Below are 18910 nucleotides of genomic sequence, written 5' to 3' on the forward strand. Positions count from 1 at the left end.
CATGGGGCCGGGGAGGGGTCGGCTGGTGGGGAGGGGTGGGATCCAAATGAGGGCGGGGTGGGATGGGGACGGAGGGGGGATGGGGTCGGAAAGGGGGCGGCCAACAGTGACGGAGATGGGCCGAGGAGGGGGTCGGTCGGCGGGGAGGTTGTTGGCCAGTGGGAGGGGGTCTGGGGTGTAGGCATGCTGGATGGGGTTGGGGGGATGGGGCCAGGGAGGGGGTGGTCGGCGGCGATGGAGACGGGGCCGAGGAAGGCTATCGCCAGTGGAGATGGGGTCGGGGAGGGGGCAGTCGGAGGAAACGGGGTCGGGGAGGGGGCGACGGCCGGGAGGGGTTTGCACGGTGGGGAGGAGGAAGGGAAGAGAGAAAGGAGGGGAAAAAAGAAAAAAAAGAAAAAAAATAAAATATTAATCAAATATTTTATTATTTACTTAATAAAAATAAAATCTGAATCACGATCTGAATTGGATCAAGATCGAGATCCGAGTCGAGACCTCGATTTGGATTGGGATCTAGATCGGGATCTGATCCGGACGGCGCAGGGTCTGTGACAGTGCCAGCACTGTGGGAGCGGGGCCGTGGGAGGCCAAGTCTGGGCGACGTAGGGTGTGTGACGACACCGACATCGGCATCGTAGGAGCGAGGTTCACGGGGGCCGAGTTGGGTGGTACGAGGTGTGTGACGACATTGGCATCGTGGAGTAGGGCCACAGGAGATGGAGTCCGAAGCTTATTCAGAGAAAAAAATTATTTAGAAAAAAAAATATCTTTAGATAAAAAAATATTTTTTAAAAAATAAAAAAATAAAAATAAAATTTAAGTGAAAAATATTTTAAAAAAATAAAAAAATTATCGAGTCCTCAGGATTAGGTTTCGTGTTATTATTTGCGTTATATTATTTTGCATGCTAACTGCTTATAGTTTATTTTATATTTATTGCATAAATTTATATTTATTGCATGCTCAACTACTTATAGTTTTTGTTATTATTATTTAATATTATATTTATTTATATATCAAAAATTATAGGTATAATACCAAGAGATAAACGACGACGTTCGTGTTCGCTGTTTACTTTGGAGGCTGAGGTGCCTTCATCGATTTCTACTGCCACACCAGTTTCATCATCAGAAGGTCCTGCACTAGCAGGTCCCGGTGAGACAAATTCGAGTGAGGCAGGTCCAAGTGGTATTATTATTTTTTTTATATAATAAAATTTGATTTTTTATTTGGATAGCTATCATATTAATGATTTATTTATTATTATTTCAGGTCAGTCTCCATCGGTAGTGAGGCGAGGGCAAGGTCCATCGGAGAACCTCTCTCTAGAGCATTGGAGACATCCAAACTTTTTTTTTTGAGTTTAATTATTAAATCATTTATTCTTAAATTAAATTTATTATCTACTAATTTAACTGGTAATTGTACAAAGAAGATGTGTCCAGAACATCACGAATTGGGCAAGATAGATCGGACCGCATTGTGGAGGTTCGAGGTCGTTCGCTCGTCACATGAAACAGATGCTAAGTAATTTTTAATTAGTATATAATTCTCTAGCTATTTAAAAATTTTTAATTAATTATTCTCAAATTACAGAGAGATGCTGAGAGTGGCGAGCTTCCTGGTAGGATCGATATCTACCAGCAAACCCACCAGTGATGGTCAGGGGAGTGGACGATGGGAGCCAAGAGCTCTTTATAAGTTTTTTTAATTATTTTTTTATTTACAATCTGATTTTTATTATAAAATTAAAATAGCTATAACTTTAATTTTAAAACTATATGACAGACATTAGATCCCAACCTATCTCTGAGGGCTCGACCGCACCCACAGATGATGAGATCTATGATCAGGTGCTTGATATGAGATTCTATTATGTTAGGGGTCTTGGGTATGGGATCACTGTTCCCTCATCCTCACGCTCGTCTAGGGCTGACATCCATGTTGTCTGCGATGCTCAACGGATGGAGGTGCAGAGGTAGGCTACTGAGGATCGATAGTGAGCTCATGAGTTGGCTGCACGTGTCGACGAGCATTAGCAGCTCTAAATCCAGATGATGGAGCAGATAGTGCAGATAAAATGGACGATACAGCTGATGAGGCAACAATAGGTCGGTCCGAATTCTTCCGAGTGCTTTCCTTCCCAACTCATTCTCCTTCTGCAGATGCCAACACTTGACAGCCTCTTTATGTAGTTTTTTATTTTTATTTTAAATTTTTTATAATTTTAATTTAATATAATAAAATAATAAAATTTATTTATGAGTTTATTGTGTAAATTTTTTATTTTAATTTTTTATTTTAATTTATAAAAAATATTATAAATATAAATTAAAAATATATATTAATAAATTATTTTTTTAAAAAAATATTTATAAATTATTAGCGATAAAATTATTTTTGATAAAATATTGGTGCCAAAAATATTTTACTATGATGAAAAATTGGTCGTAAATAAAATTTTTAATAAATTTAAAAATATTAAAATTTTATATTAAATTAATAGTGATGAAAATATTTTCATCGCTAATAAGATATTTATGATGAAAAATTTTTATCGTTAATATTTTTAATTTAATTTTTATAAATATTTTTAATTAAATTAATAGTGATGAAAATTTTCATCGCAAATGTGCTTATTAGCGATGAAAATATTTTCATCACTAAAAGTTTTTAAAAATTTATTTTTAAAAAAATATTTAATTAAATTAATAGTGATGAAAATATTTTTATCACTATTAATCTATTATTTATTAGCAATATTAAATTTTATTATAATATTTTTTTATGACTAACATTTTTCATCATAAATAGTTTTCAAAAAAATAAATTTTTTTAACAACAAAATTTTTCATCGTAAATAAATAATTATTTATGAAAAAAATTCATTATAAAATATTATTAACGATGTAATTATTGGTGATGAAATATTAGCGATGAAAATTTCATCGCTAATAACTATTAGTGACGAAAATAGGTTATTAGCAATGAAAAATTTCATCACTAATAATCTGTTTTGTAGTGCTAGACATCTAAACCCTATATTGATCCATAGAATTTCTAGAGAGAGAATTCATGAAGAGAAAAAATTTATAAAGAGAGAAACTATAAAGAGAAACTAATAAATGAAAAAAGTGGTGAGAGAAATTAAGAAAAGCAAGTGAAGAGAGAGAAGAAAGAGAGGGTAGAGAAAAACTCCCTCTTCTTTTTTTTTTCTTTTTTTTTATCTTTATCTTTTTCTCCTCTCTCTCTTTCTCATTTTCTTCTTCATTTTTTTTCTCATGGAGGGGAGGGGACTCTATGTCGGCCACCTCCCATGGCATGCTCCAGACAACAGTGGCTGCAACAACGACAATGGCTCTCCGATAAAGAAATGGCAGTAGCGATAGCCATGGTGATCGATGGCGAATGAAGGAATAGGCTAGATGGAATGTGAAATAGGAGACTCTCTAATGGGTAGAACTAGCAACCAATTGATGGCAATTAAGCCATCAACAATGACCAAGGGACCTGGAGATATGGATGGAAGAGAGGTGAGGCTAATTACCTTGCTCCAACAAGGAAATCGGTGGCGACTCATCAAGAGATCTCTATGAAAAATCAAAAAAAAAACTTGAGTGATTTCACCGATAGTGGATAGGGGATGAGAACGACTTGATAAAAGGAAGAGGGGAGGGGATTTATAGCCGAGATCTAAAGCTCTTTTGAGCCTTGAGTCTCTCTCCTTGCTAGATTCAGGGAGGAAGAAGACTCCCATCAAGAGGAAGTCTTCCTCCCCCCATTCGCACACACTGAACGCACACGTGAGCAGCCAAATGTAGGGGTGGTAATTGGGTCGAATCGGATCATATACGAGTCGGATCAATGCAAATTGGGTCAGAAAATCATCAACCCAAATCAGACCTGTTTATTAAATGGATCAAAAATTCAAACCTGAACCCAACCTATTTATTAAACAGGTAACCTGACCTGACCCATTTAATTCATTTATTAAATAGATCAAATTAGGTTAAACAGATTAAATGGATTAAATAGGTTGAACAGGTCGGGTTAAATAGGTCAGAATGGGTTAACTAGATTTTAAATAGGTTAAATAGATCTTAAATGGGTTAAACAGATTAAACAGATCGAATTAAAGAGATCAAAATCAGGTTAAATAGATTTTAAATAAATTAAATAGGTTAAATGGGTTAAATAGATTATTTGACTCAATCCAACCTAAATATTAAACAGATTAAATGAATTAAACGTATCAGATACCTAAAATCCAAATCTAATCCAAATATTAAATGGGTTGACCTATTTATGACCCAAATCCATTTAGCTTAAATTCAAATCTATTTATGGCAGGTCGAACACGGGTCGGACTGATGGATTGGGTCATATTTTGTCAGCCCTAGCCAAAAGAGCTGACCCAAACTGGCCTAAATTCGGTTTGGCCCAAGCTAAAACTAGTTTGTATAGTACCGATCCATAATATCCATACTTTGGTCCATAGTGACAAATCAAAATATCCACACTTCGATCCATGGTGGCAAATCAAAATATCTATACTTCAATCAACAATGGCAAACCACTATTAATTTATGGCTGTGACCTCGATAGCAGTGAAAGCAATGGCTCCAGTGGGGGTGGTTGCAACTATCGGCAACCAAAGCAAAGCCATATATGGTGATGGCAGCCGATCTGATGGAAAGAAAAAGAAGAAGAAAGAAAAATAAGGGAGGTTCGGTCCACCATAAAATCCAATAGCCGATGGTTCAATCCGATCATCAAGGGCTTCCTAGTGTCTAAAAAAAAAAAAAGAAAAATAGGAGGTCAATATCTCAGCTTCTGTGATCAATTGATGGTGGCTCACCAGAAACACTCGATGGAAAGACCCCAATAAATCCTATGATATCGCTGGTGATTTGACTAAAGATTTGCACGATGCAAAGAGGAAGATAGTAGGGGATTTATAGATTGGAGTTCTAAGGTTTCACTAGAGTTTGGTTTGCCCTAGAACTCCCCTTTCGATCATAACCAGGGAAGAGGAAGATTCTGATCAGAAGTCTTCCACCCTACCATGCCCATCGCACATTTATGGCCCAAAAGGGCCCATCCAGTCTAGGTAAATCCAGGTTTTTCACCGGTTAAATGGACCGATCCTGGTCCTTACGGGTTGGGGGTATTACAGCATCAAAAGCCATGAATGATGAAGGTCATCGTGATTGATGTTAATTAAATATAGGGTTGGCCATAGCACATTCAGGCAAAATACTAAATATTGATTTCTTCTTCAAGCATGCATAAGGCTAACAGATACAGCAGGGTATGTTATCTGGTTCATTAACTGATGAAGTTTCTGAAGCTGATGAAACAACTAAAATTAATAACATCTGCACTTTTATAACATACTCAAAGGATCCAAGGAAAGACCTTCATGATCACCATTTGACAAAGTAAAACCACAAATATTGAATGATAAAGTAATTTTCTTTACTAGTATAATATATAGTAAGCATATCTTTGCTCAAACATAATCTATGCAAACAGAGAGACAATGTTTGCTTATTCGAACTACCAAATAGTACAAAAAAAAGATCAAAAGACACCATGTTTCTAATATCAAGTAGTTCGCATGCAGTTGCCTAGTTGTTGTTGTCCATCCAGAATGGAGCCTGGAGCCACTCTACATTCTTCTTGTCCAGTTGAAAGGCCTTGGCAAGAACATCATCAGAGATTGGTGGCTTCGCTCCAAAGACTGCATTGGCTATAGTAATGACGCCAGGGTTCTGGCTGCTGAGACCGGCAATAGCAACAGCATTTGTCTTTCCGTAGTTGAACTGGAAATGGACGAGACCTTGAGGAAATACAAACACATCACTGTTGTTAAGGATCTTAGTGAAGAGCTGGTTATTGGGGTTAGATGTGACGAAGCCCACGTAAAGCGTGCCTTCCAACACGATAAGGATCTCAGTTCCCCTTGGGTGGATGTGAGGAGGGTTGACACCCATAGGGGGCAAAGTCCAAATGAGCTAACGAGATGCCAAGGGTGTTGAGTCCAGCAATTTGGTTCACATTGACTTGAGTCACATTAGACCCAAGTTTATTTCCTATGTCACGGGGCTTGTCAAGGCCACAAAAGAAGAAATCTTTGGCTTTGGCAAGCTTCGGGTCCTTGCAAACGAACCCATTTACAAACACTGCATTAACAATTGCAAGAAATTAAGGTAAGTACAAAGACAAGATAGAAACTTGCAACACCCCGGCCCACTTTGAATCCTGGATCAAGCCCAAAAGCCCAAAGCCATACAAAAAAAAAAAAAAAATAGAATGGGAAGAAGACTCCCGATGGGAGTCTTCTTCTCCGATGAATCCCGATCGGAGAAGGGTTCTAGGCATGTTGAAACTCTAGGACCCTTTATAAATGAGCCTCTCCTCTCCCTCTCGAGCTTCCACCAACGACCGTTGAGCCTGATTTCTTTTCTTTTCTCCGTGGAAGCCGCGGCACCCTTTTCTTGTGTTCGTCGGAAATCAAAGGTTGAAGAGGCCACCGGAGTTCAGGTAAGGGTTCAATCTTTCTTCCTCTCCCTCTTCTCTTTCTTCCCATGGCTTTAGACTTCTCGCCAGCCGTCGGGATCATCGAAAATTCCATGAAACGTGAAACCCCTGCTCGGCCGGAACCTTTTTCTCCCTTTTTCGGCCACCGACGCCGCCGGTTGCGGCGTCTCATTCCCAAGATCGGACCTTCATACCTCTCTCTCTCTCTTCTCTTGAGCGCTTGGCCACCGGCGATCGGTCAATGGTCGGAATTCATGAAGAAAGAGGACGGATCCCCTGTTTTTCGAAAAAAAAGCCGCCGGCCGAACCCCATCGCCGACCGGCTTCGCATGGTTGGCCGTAGTTGCTGGATCTCTGGCCAAGCCGCCACCCCATCGGAGCCTGAGCCACCGAGGGGGGGGACCTCACGGTCTTCCCCTATTTCAGCCAAGGGAGGCCGCGGGAAGAAAAGAAAAGAAGAAGGAAGAAGAAAAAGAAAAAAAGAAAAAGAAAAAGAAAAAGAAAACAAAACAAAAATAGAAAAATAGAAAAAAAAAAGAAGAAGAAGAAGAGAGAGAATTTTTCTCTCCCTCCTTTCTCTCTCTTTCCTCTCTCCTCTCTCAACCTTCTCTCTCCAGTTTCTCTCTCCAGATCCTCTCTCTAGATTTTCTTTCTAGACCTTTCTCTCTCTTTATGGATTTTATCTCTCTAAGATCATTCTCTCTCTCTGACTGCATCACAGACCCTAGGATAAACTTGAAATGAAAATAAGATGATCTGAGATTGTTCCAAAATTCGTGCGGTAGATCTGATCTCAGTTCGATCCTATTCGAAATTTATAATATTTGATTCATATTGAGTCACCCTGATAGGACCTCTGATGATCTCAACCATGATTGCCTCATCGAAAGGATACGAAGATTCTCTCTTCACTTTCTCTCTCTAGAATTTTTTCTCTCTTCATGAATTTTCTCTCTCTAGAAGTCTTATGGATCAGTGGAGGATCCTGATATATAGACAAGTCCTAATTTTGGTTAATCCTAAGAGAGGTCCTTGATCTGTGTTATTAGGATCGATTATCAGTAATTTTCTCTATATATGATTTTTATATTTGATCAGGGTTATGAAGAGATGATTGTCTGCATATGATATCGAGTGGAATATTTTGTTAAAGACATTCATAAATCAAAGAAGAACATTGATTTTTGATGCTTGGATCAGTCACCGATAAAGGTAAGAATCCCTGTACATGATCATCATTATATATGTTATTTTATTGTTGGTTTTATCTCATTGATTTTGCATTGTTGGATTTGAGATCGATGAATTTATTATATCTAAGATACTGTTATTTATTTATGTGATTTTGAGCATGAGTATGTTATATCAATACATATGTATCAGCGATTGATGGCATGATTATATGGGTATGACATATTTATTACACTGCAAAATTTGAATTGATTAATGAAGTCAAATATTATAATTTCATAAAATAAAAAGAAAGAGAAATATGGTTTGGACTGGTCTTTTCATGTGGAATAGCCTGCTAGGAGCTTATACCTGGGACAGCCCCCAGGCTTATATGTGGAAGAATCTGATCCGAGAAAGATCATGAAGAATCTGATCCGAGAAAGATCATGGCCACTTTGATCCGAGAAAGATCATGAATATGTCAATCCGAGGAAGATCACAGAAATCGATCCGAATAAAAGATCGTCGCATGATCCTGGTAGTCCAAAGCCAAAGCCAAAAAGAAAAGGATTAAAGACGATGTGATAATAGAAAAAAATGGAAAGATGAGACATGAAACAATCGTTGAATAAAATTATTTCACTTATTTAACATATGATGATGCATCTCTTTTGATAAAACAGATAATCTATAAATGTTTGCAGTATTCTGGACAGTAAACATCGACTTTTATGTGTTATTGCTTATCTTTATTTTCAGATTATATTATTATATTGGTGTGATATGGAAATTCTTACTGGGCTGTAAAGCTCACCCCCCTTTATCTTTCTTTTCTTCTCAGAGTTACAAGATGTCCATGGTTGGCTATGGTATGAATTTGTGAGTGAGCGGATGCATAGATAGAGTACCGTTGATACCTGATCAGAGGATTGAAGGAATGTTAATTGTAATTATGCAAGTTTTATGAATTATTATTGAAATTAAATATTATGGTTGATAAGGTTGTAATGATTTAATTTGGCCTTGCATATTCTTTAGGGCTTGCTCTAAGGAGTGTGCGGCCATCACGTATCCGACCCGGGTGTTGGGTTCGGGACGTGACAGAATGGTATCAGAGCTTAGGTTTAAGATCACCAGAGATTATGAAGAGATATTAAAACTTTATGTAAGATCAATAGGACGTGACAAAGTAGTATCAGAGCTCAGGTTATGATCATTAAGGATTATAATATAAGTGATTTAAATATTACAGAGTAATAACAGAGCTTAGGTTATGATCATTAAGGATTATAATATAAGTGATTTAAATAATACATAGTAATAATAGAGCCTAGGTTATGATCATTGGAGATTATGATATAAGTGATTAGGATTTGATAAAATGATATTAGAGCTTAAGTTTAAGTCACTAGGGATTATGAAGAGATATCAAAACTTTATGCATGATCAATAGGATGTGACAGAGTGAAATTAGAGAATATGATAAACAGTACTAGAGCTCAGGTTTAAGGTCACTAGAGATTGTCATATAAGTGATATCAAAATTTTGAGATTATAATCAATAGAGTATGATAGATAATATCAGAGTTTAAGATTATAATTATTAAGGATGTAATAAAATGATATTACAATTTAGGTTATGATCATTAGAGAATATAATTTAAGTGGTATTTAAGCTTAAGATTATAATTATTTGAAATTATGACTTTAGTGATATTTAAACTTAGGATATGATCATGAGGAACATGATAGATATAAAAGAGAAGATTCAATATTTAGATTTCGAATCAATAGATATTAAGATAAAATTTATGTATAAGTGGCATATGATATCTATAATAGAATTGACGAGTTATATCTTAGATTTCAATTAGTAAGGTTGACCTAAGTATGAAAAGAGTTGACCTTGGAATGAAGTGGGAGGTATTGATAAGTTATGTTGTGTATACTAGAGGATTTTGGAATGTAAAACTTATATGATTGAAGATCATGATAATTTTTTTAATTTCGATGATAATCGTCTGAGCATTATGAATTTGGACTTATCAAAGAAAGTTAATTAGGGTATGGTCTAAGAAGAAATTACATCATATGAGAGAGAAATATTTTTGAACACTGAACCCATAAGAGGTCATATATGAAACTCAATCTTAGATGAAAAATATACTTGAATTTTATTATGAGAATATGAGATACACATCTTGGTAAAATTTTTGGTTACTCAAAATATCATATTCTGAATATGATTCCTTGATCTTTCAAGTTGCATTGAATTTCAAGTCAATAGTTTATTTTTTTAAGTGGATCAAAAGTATTTTGATATTGTTGTTAAATTAAAGAAAAAAATTTATTTTGTCAGAGTATGATATACAGGTTATAATAATTCGTATTACTATCTTTGGATTAGATTTTTTTTTTTTTCTTGTGATTGTTGAAGATGGTGAAGTGTATTAATTATTCAAGTCAAAGTTTGGATTTTTAAATTAAATTAAGACATCTTGTTAGTGTTAAATTTTGAATGACTTATACAATGGACAAGATTTTGTATGGATAACAAGATTTTGTATGGATTTATTGATTAATATTAAGGATTGTGATAAAGAGAGATCTACAAGAAATAATCAAGTTGATTCTACTTAAGGATGTTGGCTTGAATTCTTCTAGTTTGTCAAGTTAGAATTAATTCTTTTAAAAAGGAAGATTGATTTAGAAATTATCTAATGATTGTAAGATAAATCTAAGGTTAACTCCAATTGATTCTAGATATGTTGGATTCTTGAAGAGTGATGAAACTTATGATTTCAAATATAGGAAGTGGATCAAGATTTAATTTTTATATGCTATACCCAAAGATAGTAAAGATAAAGAAACTTAAAATTTTGCCCTAAGTCTTATATGAAATTTGAAGGTTAGATCTATCTTGGATTGATCTAACATATAAGGATATTTTTTATCTTTGATAGACTTATATAATTTGATAAATTAAGATCAAAGTGCGCAACAAAAGCATGGTGGATTAAATTGATTAGAAATATTAATAATTTTTTTAAAAAAGATATTATAATGGAATACATTAGTTGCAAATAAAGAAGGATTTTATTGATAATGAAAGGATGTTATAGATTTTGATCTAATCTGATCATAGTCTGATAATTTTTGTCAGTAGATTGCTTCATTGTAGATAATACCAAGAAATCCTAGATATCTCAAGTTTGTTGTTAATAGCTTGATAGTTCTGTTATTAGTTCAAACATAGAATGTCTTAACACAGATCCCATATATATATATATATATTAATTTAATATTATTATTCAAACTGATATAGAAGACTGAGGTTTTCTTAAAATGAGAGTCTACATATAGAATTTGTTGGAAGGTCAAGAGAAGAAAGAAATCGATGATTGTGAAGAGTGTCCGATGTTTGACCTTTATTTATTTTTCTATCATAGGCAGTCTGAGATAATTATGAATTTCGAGTGGAATGTATTAGACAAATAATGGTGGTATATTAATACAAGTCTAAAATGTTACGGTTCTTCGAAAAAGTTGAGAAATCAATAAGAAGGGATGAGTTTGAAATTTCAAATAATTTTTGTTATAACAAGATCATGAGAAATAAAAGACATGATGCATCTATATATATTTTTAGAATATATCTCAAACAACATAACTTAATTTTGAGGACGAAATTATTTGAAGGGGGGAGAATGTAACACCCCGGCCCACTTTGAACCCTGGATCAAGCCCAAAAGCCCAAAGCCATACAAAAAAAAAAAAAAAAGAACGGGAAGAAGACTCCCGATGGGAGTCTTCTTCTCTGATGAATCTCGATTGGAGAAGGGTTTTAGGCCTGTTGAAACTCTAGGACCCTTTATAAATGAGCCTCTCCTCTCCCTCTCGAGCTTCCACCGACGACCGTTGAGCCTGATTTCTTTCCTTTTCTCTGTGGAAGCCACGGCACCCTTTTCTTGTGTTCGTCGGAAATTGAAGGTCGAAGAGGCCACCAGAGTTCAGGTAAGGGTTCAATCTTTCTTCCTCTCCCTCTTCTCTTTCTTCCCATGGCTTTAGACTTCTCGCCGGCCGTCAGGATCATCGAAAATTCCATGAAACGTGAAACCCCTGTTCGGCTGGAACCTTTTTCTCCCTTTTTCGGCCACCGGTGCCGCCGGTTGCGGTGTCTCATTCCCAAGATCGGACCCTCATATCTCTCTCTCTCTTCCTTTGAGTGCTTGGCCACCGGCGACCGGCCAATGGTCGGAATTCATGAAGAAAGGGGATGGATCCCCTATTTTTCGAAAAAAAAAGTCGTCGACCGAACTCCATCGCCGACCGGCTTCGCATGGTTGGCCGTCGTTGCCGGATCTTCGACCAAGCCGCCACCCCATCGGAGCCCGAGCCACCGGGGGGGGACCTCACGGTCTTCCCCTGTTTTAGCCAAGGGAGGCTGCGGGAAGAAAAGAAAAGAAGGAAGAAGAAAAAGAAAAAAAGAAAAAGAAAAAGAAAAAGAAAACAAAACAAAAATAGAAAAATAGAAAAAAGAAGAAGAAGAAGAAGAGAGAGAATTTTCCTCTCCCTCCTTCCTCTCTCTTTCCTCTCTCCTCCCTCTACCTTCTCTCTCCAATTTCTCTCTCCAGATCCTCTCTCTAAATTTTCTCTCTAGACCTTTCTCTCTCTTTATGGATTTTGTCTCTCTAGGATCATTCTCTCTCTCTGACTGCATCACAGACCCTAGGATAAACTTGAGATGAAAATAAGATGACCTGAGATTGTTCCGAAATTCGTGCGGTAGATCTGATCCCAGTCCGATCCTATTCGAAATTTGTAATATTTGATTCATATTGAGTCACCCTGATAGGACCTCTGATGATCTCGACCATGATTGCCTCATCGAAAAGATATGAAGATTCTCTCTCAACTTTCTCTCTCTACTTTCTCTCTCTAAAATTTTCTCTCTCTTCATGGATTTTCTCTCTCTAAAAGTCTTATGGATCAGTGGAGGATCCTGATACATAGACAAGTCCTAATTTTGGTTAATTCTAAGAGAGGTCCTCGATCTGTGTTATTAGGATCGATTATCGGTAATTTTCTCTATATATGATTTTTATATTTGATCAGGGTTATGAAGAGATGATTGTTTGTATATGATATCGAGTGGAATATTTTGTTAAAGACATTCATAAATCAAAGAAGAACATTGATTTTTGATGCTTGGATCAGTCACCGATAAAGGTAAGAATCTCTGTACATGATCATCATTATATATGTTATTTTACCGTTGGTTTTATCTCATTGATTTTGCATCGTTGGATTTGAGATCGATGAATTTGTTATATCTGAGACACTGTTATTTATTTATATGATTTTGAGCATGAGTATGTTATATCAATACATATGTATCAGCGATTGATGGCATGATTATATGGGTATGACATATTTATTACACTGCAAAATTTAGATTGATTAATGAAGTCAAATATTATAATTTCATAAAAATAAAAAGAAAGAGGAATATGGTTTAGACTGGCCTTGTCATGTTGAATAGCCTGCCAGGAGCTTATGCCTGGGACAGCCCCCCAGGCTTATATGTGAAAGAATCTGATCCGAAAAAGATCATGAAGAATCTGATCCGAGAAAGATCATGGCCACTTTGATCCGAGAAAGATCATGAATATGTCAATCCGAGGAAGATCACAGAAATCGATCCGAATAAAAGATCGTCGCATGATCCTGGTAGTCCAAAGCCAAAGCCAAAAAGAAAAGGATTAAAGACGATGTGATAATAGAAAAAAATGGAAAGATGAGACATGAAACAATCGTTGAATAAAATTGTTTCACTTATTTAACATATGATGATGCATCTCTTTTGATAAAACAGATAATCTATAAATGTTTGCAGTATTCTGGACAGTAAACATCGACTTTTATGTGTTATTGCTTATCTTTATTTTCAGATTATATTATTATATTGGTGTGATATGGAAATTCTTACTGGGCTGTAAAGCTCACCCCCCTTTATCTTTCTTTTCTTCTCAGAGTTACAAGATGTCCATGGTTGGCTATGGTATGGATTTGTGAGTGAGTGGATGCATAGATAAAGTACCGTTGATACGGTCAGAGGATTGAAGGAATGTTAATTGTAATTATGCAAGTTTTATGAATTATTATTGAAATTAAATATTATGGTTGATAAGGTTGTAATGATTTAATTTGGCCTTGCATATTTTTTAGGGCTTGCTCTAAGGAGTGTGCGGCCATCACGTATCCGACCCGGGTGTTAGGTTCGGGGCGTGACAAAACTGATCATTAGTGTCTTTGAAGTCGGTTGATAATTAAGTAACTTTAGGAAAATTACACAGCATGCATGCTATAATTACATATGCGGTAACTAATAATTAAGATAGATGTTGAATAGGAGTACCATCTGATTTAGGATCAGCAACACAAAAGTCTTGGAGTTGACTAGGATCAGAAGCAATGGCATGAGATGAAGCCAGAGCAAGGAAGAGGAAATGGGCAGCCATCTGTTCTGCCGTTCTACCCAGCAAAAGAATAGCAAGGGATGTGGAACAAGGTGTTGTGATCAATGGCTTGGAGGTAGATCTATATAGCAGGAGATGTGGACTTGGCCTGTGATAAGGCTTGAATTAGTCAAGCAACTTTATTAGAAAGTGGAAGAGCTAGTACAGGAACATTTCACGGCATGGTTTTCAAAAGGTTCCTCATGTGTTGATACTGTCCCGGCAAAACTTTGATCAAGTCTTGATGATAACTGAGGCAACTTTATTAAAAAGTTGCTCGAGAACAGGTAAAGCAAGTGACTATAATATTACCAAACCATCTAACATAGGTCATGTTTTCTCCTTTCATTTTTTTAATACAATTTCTGATGCCTGTTGTAGTCTTGTTTCAACGAATACCGAGTCGTTAGATATATAATGATTACATCCAATTGTGATCTCGATAATGTCTCAACAAGAAATCTGCGTTACTACTAATTCTAAATGTGATTTACAGGGATAATGACGTGATGAAGACCGGTGATTTCTGACGGTGCATTAAAATGCATGGAACTAGGAATAACAAATATGACGATGCCACATTTCTTTTTAATTGTCCAATTCTTCCCGAATTGGGTGATATGCCCAATCAAAAGATTTTTCACAAAGAAAATTTTTGATTTGATAGGCCAGTTTCGAGCCCAAATGATGGAAATTAGCCTCGCTGTCTTCATGCACCTCATTTGTCAAGCAATAATGTCACTACGCAGAGCTCACAAAGTTACCCAAATTGTCAAAAAAAAGGTACTCAATCAGGTGTCGTACAGATAAGATATGGTCTTCAGAAATTTAGTGTATGATTTAGCTTCTGATCGTACTCTTCCAAATGATCAAAATGATCCATCTTCAATCTGGCGATCCTTCTGGATCATGGCTGAACCAAATCAAATGGAAAGCTTTTTGGACCAACTCATCTTCCTCATTCGTCTTCCCCCACAATCATCTTCTTCTGCTCGCTGGGATGCCTTCCTCCACCATGCTGTCTTCTTCCTGTCAACAATTGAAGGGTGTCTTCTTCCTCTCATTCATCATCCTCTCCCCTTCTCCCGGACATCCTCAAGTCCACCGCTACCATCTCCCGATCAATAGTTGGCTAGCTGCTTCGTCCTTGATACTTGACCATCGTCTTCCCCCCTTCCCCCCCCCCCCCCCCCCCCCCATCTTCTCCTATCATCTCTTCTCCCCGGCATCCTTGGGTGAATCACCATCATCTTTCCACCGATGTGTAAGGCCCAACCCAATCCATTGACCAGCAGGCCTAACCAAGTCCGACTTGTCCGGCCTGGTGTTGGAGCAAGGCCCAGAATGGCTTGCTCTCAATTTAGATCAAGGTGGAGGCCTTGTGACTATGAACGACATAGGGTGCGAACTAATATGATAAACCCGATAAAATTTGAACAAGGCATCTTGTATCTTGGAAGAGATTGGGATTTTCTTGTAATGCAAAATAATAAATATTAAATAAAACTTTTGAATTTTATTTATTCGTATTCTGGATAAAGGAAAAATAAATAATGAACCAGAAAGCAAGATCTTAAAAGATAATTATTTGGAGTCTCATCATCTGGACTTATTAATCTGATAAAAGTTATACCATTATCTCTCAAGCTTTAAATTTCTCTGTTGATGTTGCCACGACTTCATGTAGGGTTTTCCAAAGTCACATTAGAATGAATGGCTATAAAATCGCACCAACGATGCTATTGAACTACAATGAAACCATATCGCACCATCAAGAAATCTTACAAAAGCACACTCAAAACATCAAATGTGTTGCCGCAAGTCTCTGAGCTATTACAGACAGGGTCGGTCTCCTACCAACTTGAAGTTCGGCGGTATTTCGAGGACTGACACTCTTTGAGAAACTTGATAAAAAAGTCCACACTCATCAAAGATTCTCCCATGAGGGACTCTCCGATGCTTAAGTCAGTCAGAGCTTGAGAACAGTAGAGGCAAGAGAATGAGAGAGTATGTGTGTGTAGATATGGTCTTATTTCTCTTAAAGAGAAACTTACTTGAGGGTCTCCTTTGTCCCCCTTTATATAGAGAGGGGTAGTCATGTGTTACTTCCAAATTTGATAATGGAAGCGGAGAATTAGTGCTTATAAGTGCAAAGATCACAGGTTATTGGTTACAAAAGTTAACTACATGGTTTTAGCTCATGTGTCCAAGATTGAAGGGAACTATCTGAGATTCTAGAAGATTGCATCAAATCAATCTTTTCTTCTTTAATGGCCTGATGGCTTAGAGTTCGTCTTATATTATCGGCATGAGCCCAATCTCAAGGTCTGTATGTGTCCAAGTTCAAGATCAAACTGTAGCCGATGTCGGGGAGTTATCTTGGTGGGACTATTTGATTGTCTAGTCTTCCATTCTAGATGTCTGAGGAAGTCCTCTAGAGTTGATGTGGTTTTTCTTTGAGTCATCGGTCCCAGATTTGATGTGTTCAGCCTTAGAACAAGGTAGGAGAGGTCGAGATTGGATGGTTGATTCCCGCCATAACATTTGCCCCCTACATTTGAGCCTGAAGTGACTTCTTGCTTCGGGTGAAGGAAGTAACCAGCTTTTCGAGACTCGACCTCAATTCTCAGTCCGATCTCCAAGTTGGAGGGTTCAATTCATATTATTTGGTGGAGAGAATTTTGGAGCTTCATTAGTATGGTGCTTGACAAATCTTGCTGTAATAATGAGGAGTGGGTGGCCCAAAGCACCCACTGTAATGATTTGCAATAGTGATTCGGCAATTGCTTTTGGATCCATCATGGCTTGCCATATGTCAATCAGTGGTAGGCCCTAAGCTGTTTCTTGTGGATGCACCTACATGGCACGATTCGGGGTGGGTGCAGTGAAGAGTTGTGCGATCCATCGTCCCTTATGCTTGCCATATGGCAAGATCTGGTGCAATGGTGTTCTAATATAAGCTATTGATGGGTAGTATAAATAGGCCCTCTTTGCCCCTTCTTCCTTCTAGTCAAGCTTCTACTATTCCGTCTGACCGTTGTGAGTACTAGAAGAAAGCCCACCATCACTAGAACCACTTCTCCTCTGACACCGATGGCTTTTTAGACCTCTGAGGCTCTTTTTTCAGTTGGTCCTTCCTCTTCTTTTGGATTTTTTCTTATTTTTTTTGGTTTCTCACTCAATTTTTCTCTCGAATTTGCTTTCCCATTTTTTAGTTTCCTTCCTCTTCTTCTCTTCCATGGCAACTAACAGCGGTGAGGCCAAGGGCGAAAGTCATCAGGGTGGACGAAATCCTTGGCCACCCCCTCCCTAAGTCGGACCCAAGGAGAATCCTTGGACCACTGCTGAGGCTGGCTCCTCATCTATGCATCGATCTTTTGAGCTCCAAGGCTTGGGTAGTCCCACGAGGGTTCCAAGACTTCTAGATCCGAACAACGAGGAGTCCAGCATCACTGAGTCTGACCTGCGAAGGTTCCGAACTCAGTACTCCATCCCTTCTTCTTTTTGACTGGAGGTTCCTAACTGGGAAGATCAGGTTACCAAGGCTTCAAAGGCGTGAGTCGCTATATACAACGAGTCCCTTCAAGCCAATCTCCACCTTCCACTTCATCCTTTTATTAGTAATAGTTTAGACTTCTATAGGATTCTTCGTATCCATATCACCTCGGACTTGACTCAAGTGATTATTGTCTTTATGATCTCCTCAAGATTCCTCCGAGGTACTCACTCTTTCGAGTGATGTTCACCCTTAAGAGACACCCCCATGAGAAAGGGTGGTGGTGCTTTTCTCCTTGGTGAGGGTGCAAGTTCATTAAAGGGCTTCCCTTCTTGGTCCATGATTGGAAGAGTCATTTTTTCTTTATCTCATCGGATTCACCCTAGGGCTTCAATGGGATTTGGGGCAATATATCCTTGGCTTTCATCCAACAAGGACAAGTTAGTTCTTACCAAGGACAACAAGAACTGTCACTCCTTACTCGATGTCGATGTGCTAGAGTTGAAGGAGCTAGTAATCGAGCAGGTGTTGCACAATGTCGGCATCGGTCTGGCATTGCCTTGGGATATAGTCAATTTCTTTTGACTTAGTGTTTTATCCTATGTTTATGGTTAGTTTTCGAGCTAACAATCTCTATTTGCTTTTGCAGTGATGAAGCCATCACTGGAGTCAATCAAGTCAGCCTTGAAGAAGAGATCGAGCTCCTTTAAGGGGGAGCCTCCCTCCAAGAAGCAAAAGAAGCCGAGGCCGATGACTTTTTCTTCAGTCCCCATACTGTCATTGGCGACATCAAGCATAGAGCTGGTGGAGATCAAGAACAAGCCTGAAGTCATTGCCACCATGCCCCTGAGGTCGGCTCCCCCAACCTCTCCTAAGTCAGGACATGCTCCAAGTCTGGTGCCACCTCTCCGACGAACTCCATCCCACCTCATCCAATGTTCATTCCAATGTAAATGGTGAGGTTCGAGGTAGGCCCCTCCTTGTCCAAGACAGAAGAGGGATTTTTCACACTAGCAATGAGAGCCCAAAGTAATGACTCCACTCTTCAAGATCATAAACTCACCTGGGAGCTAATGAAGATGATGCTATTTCCATTCGATTGGGTGGATCGAAAATCTCATCCCCTGGACGAGGTGGAGGGCTCCAGTTATGCCAGTCTCCTTGGGATAGGGATTTCTCC

At 37.9% G+C, this 18910-nt stretch overlaps 1 pseudogene; it reads right to left on the bottom strand.

Annotated features, from left to right (window-relative positions):
* Positions 1-5501: 5501 nt before the first annotated feature.
* On the bottom strand, positions 5502-14237 carry LOC140859409 (putative germin-like protein 2-1; annotated as a pseudogene).
* Positions 14238-18910: the final 4673 nt, after the last annotated feature.

The sequence above is a fragment of the Elaeis guineensis genome, chromosome 7 (genome assembly GCF_000442705.2).
Source record: "Elaeis guineensis isolate ETL-2024a chromosome 7, EG11, whole genome shotgun sequence".
Lineage (NCBI taxonomy): Eukaryota > Viridiplantae > Streptophyta > Magnoliopsida > Arecales > Arecaceae > Elaeis > Elaeis guineensis.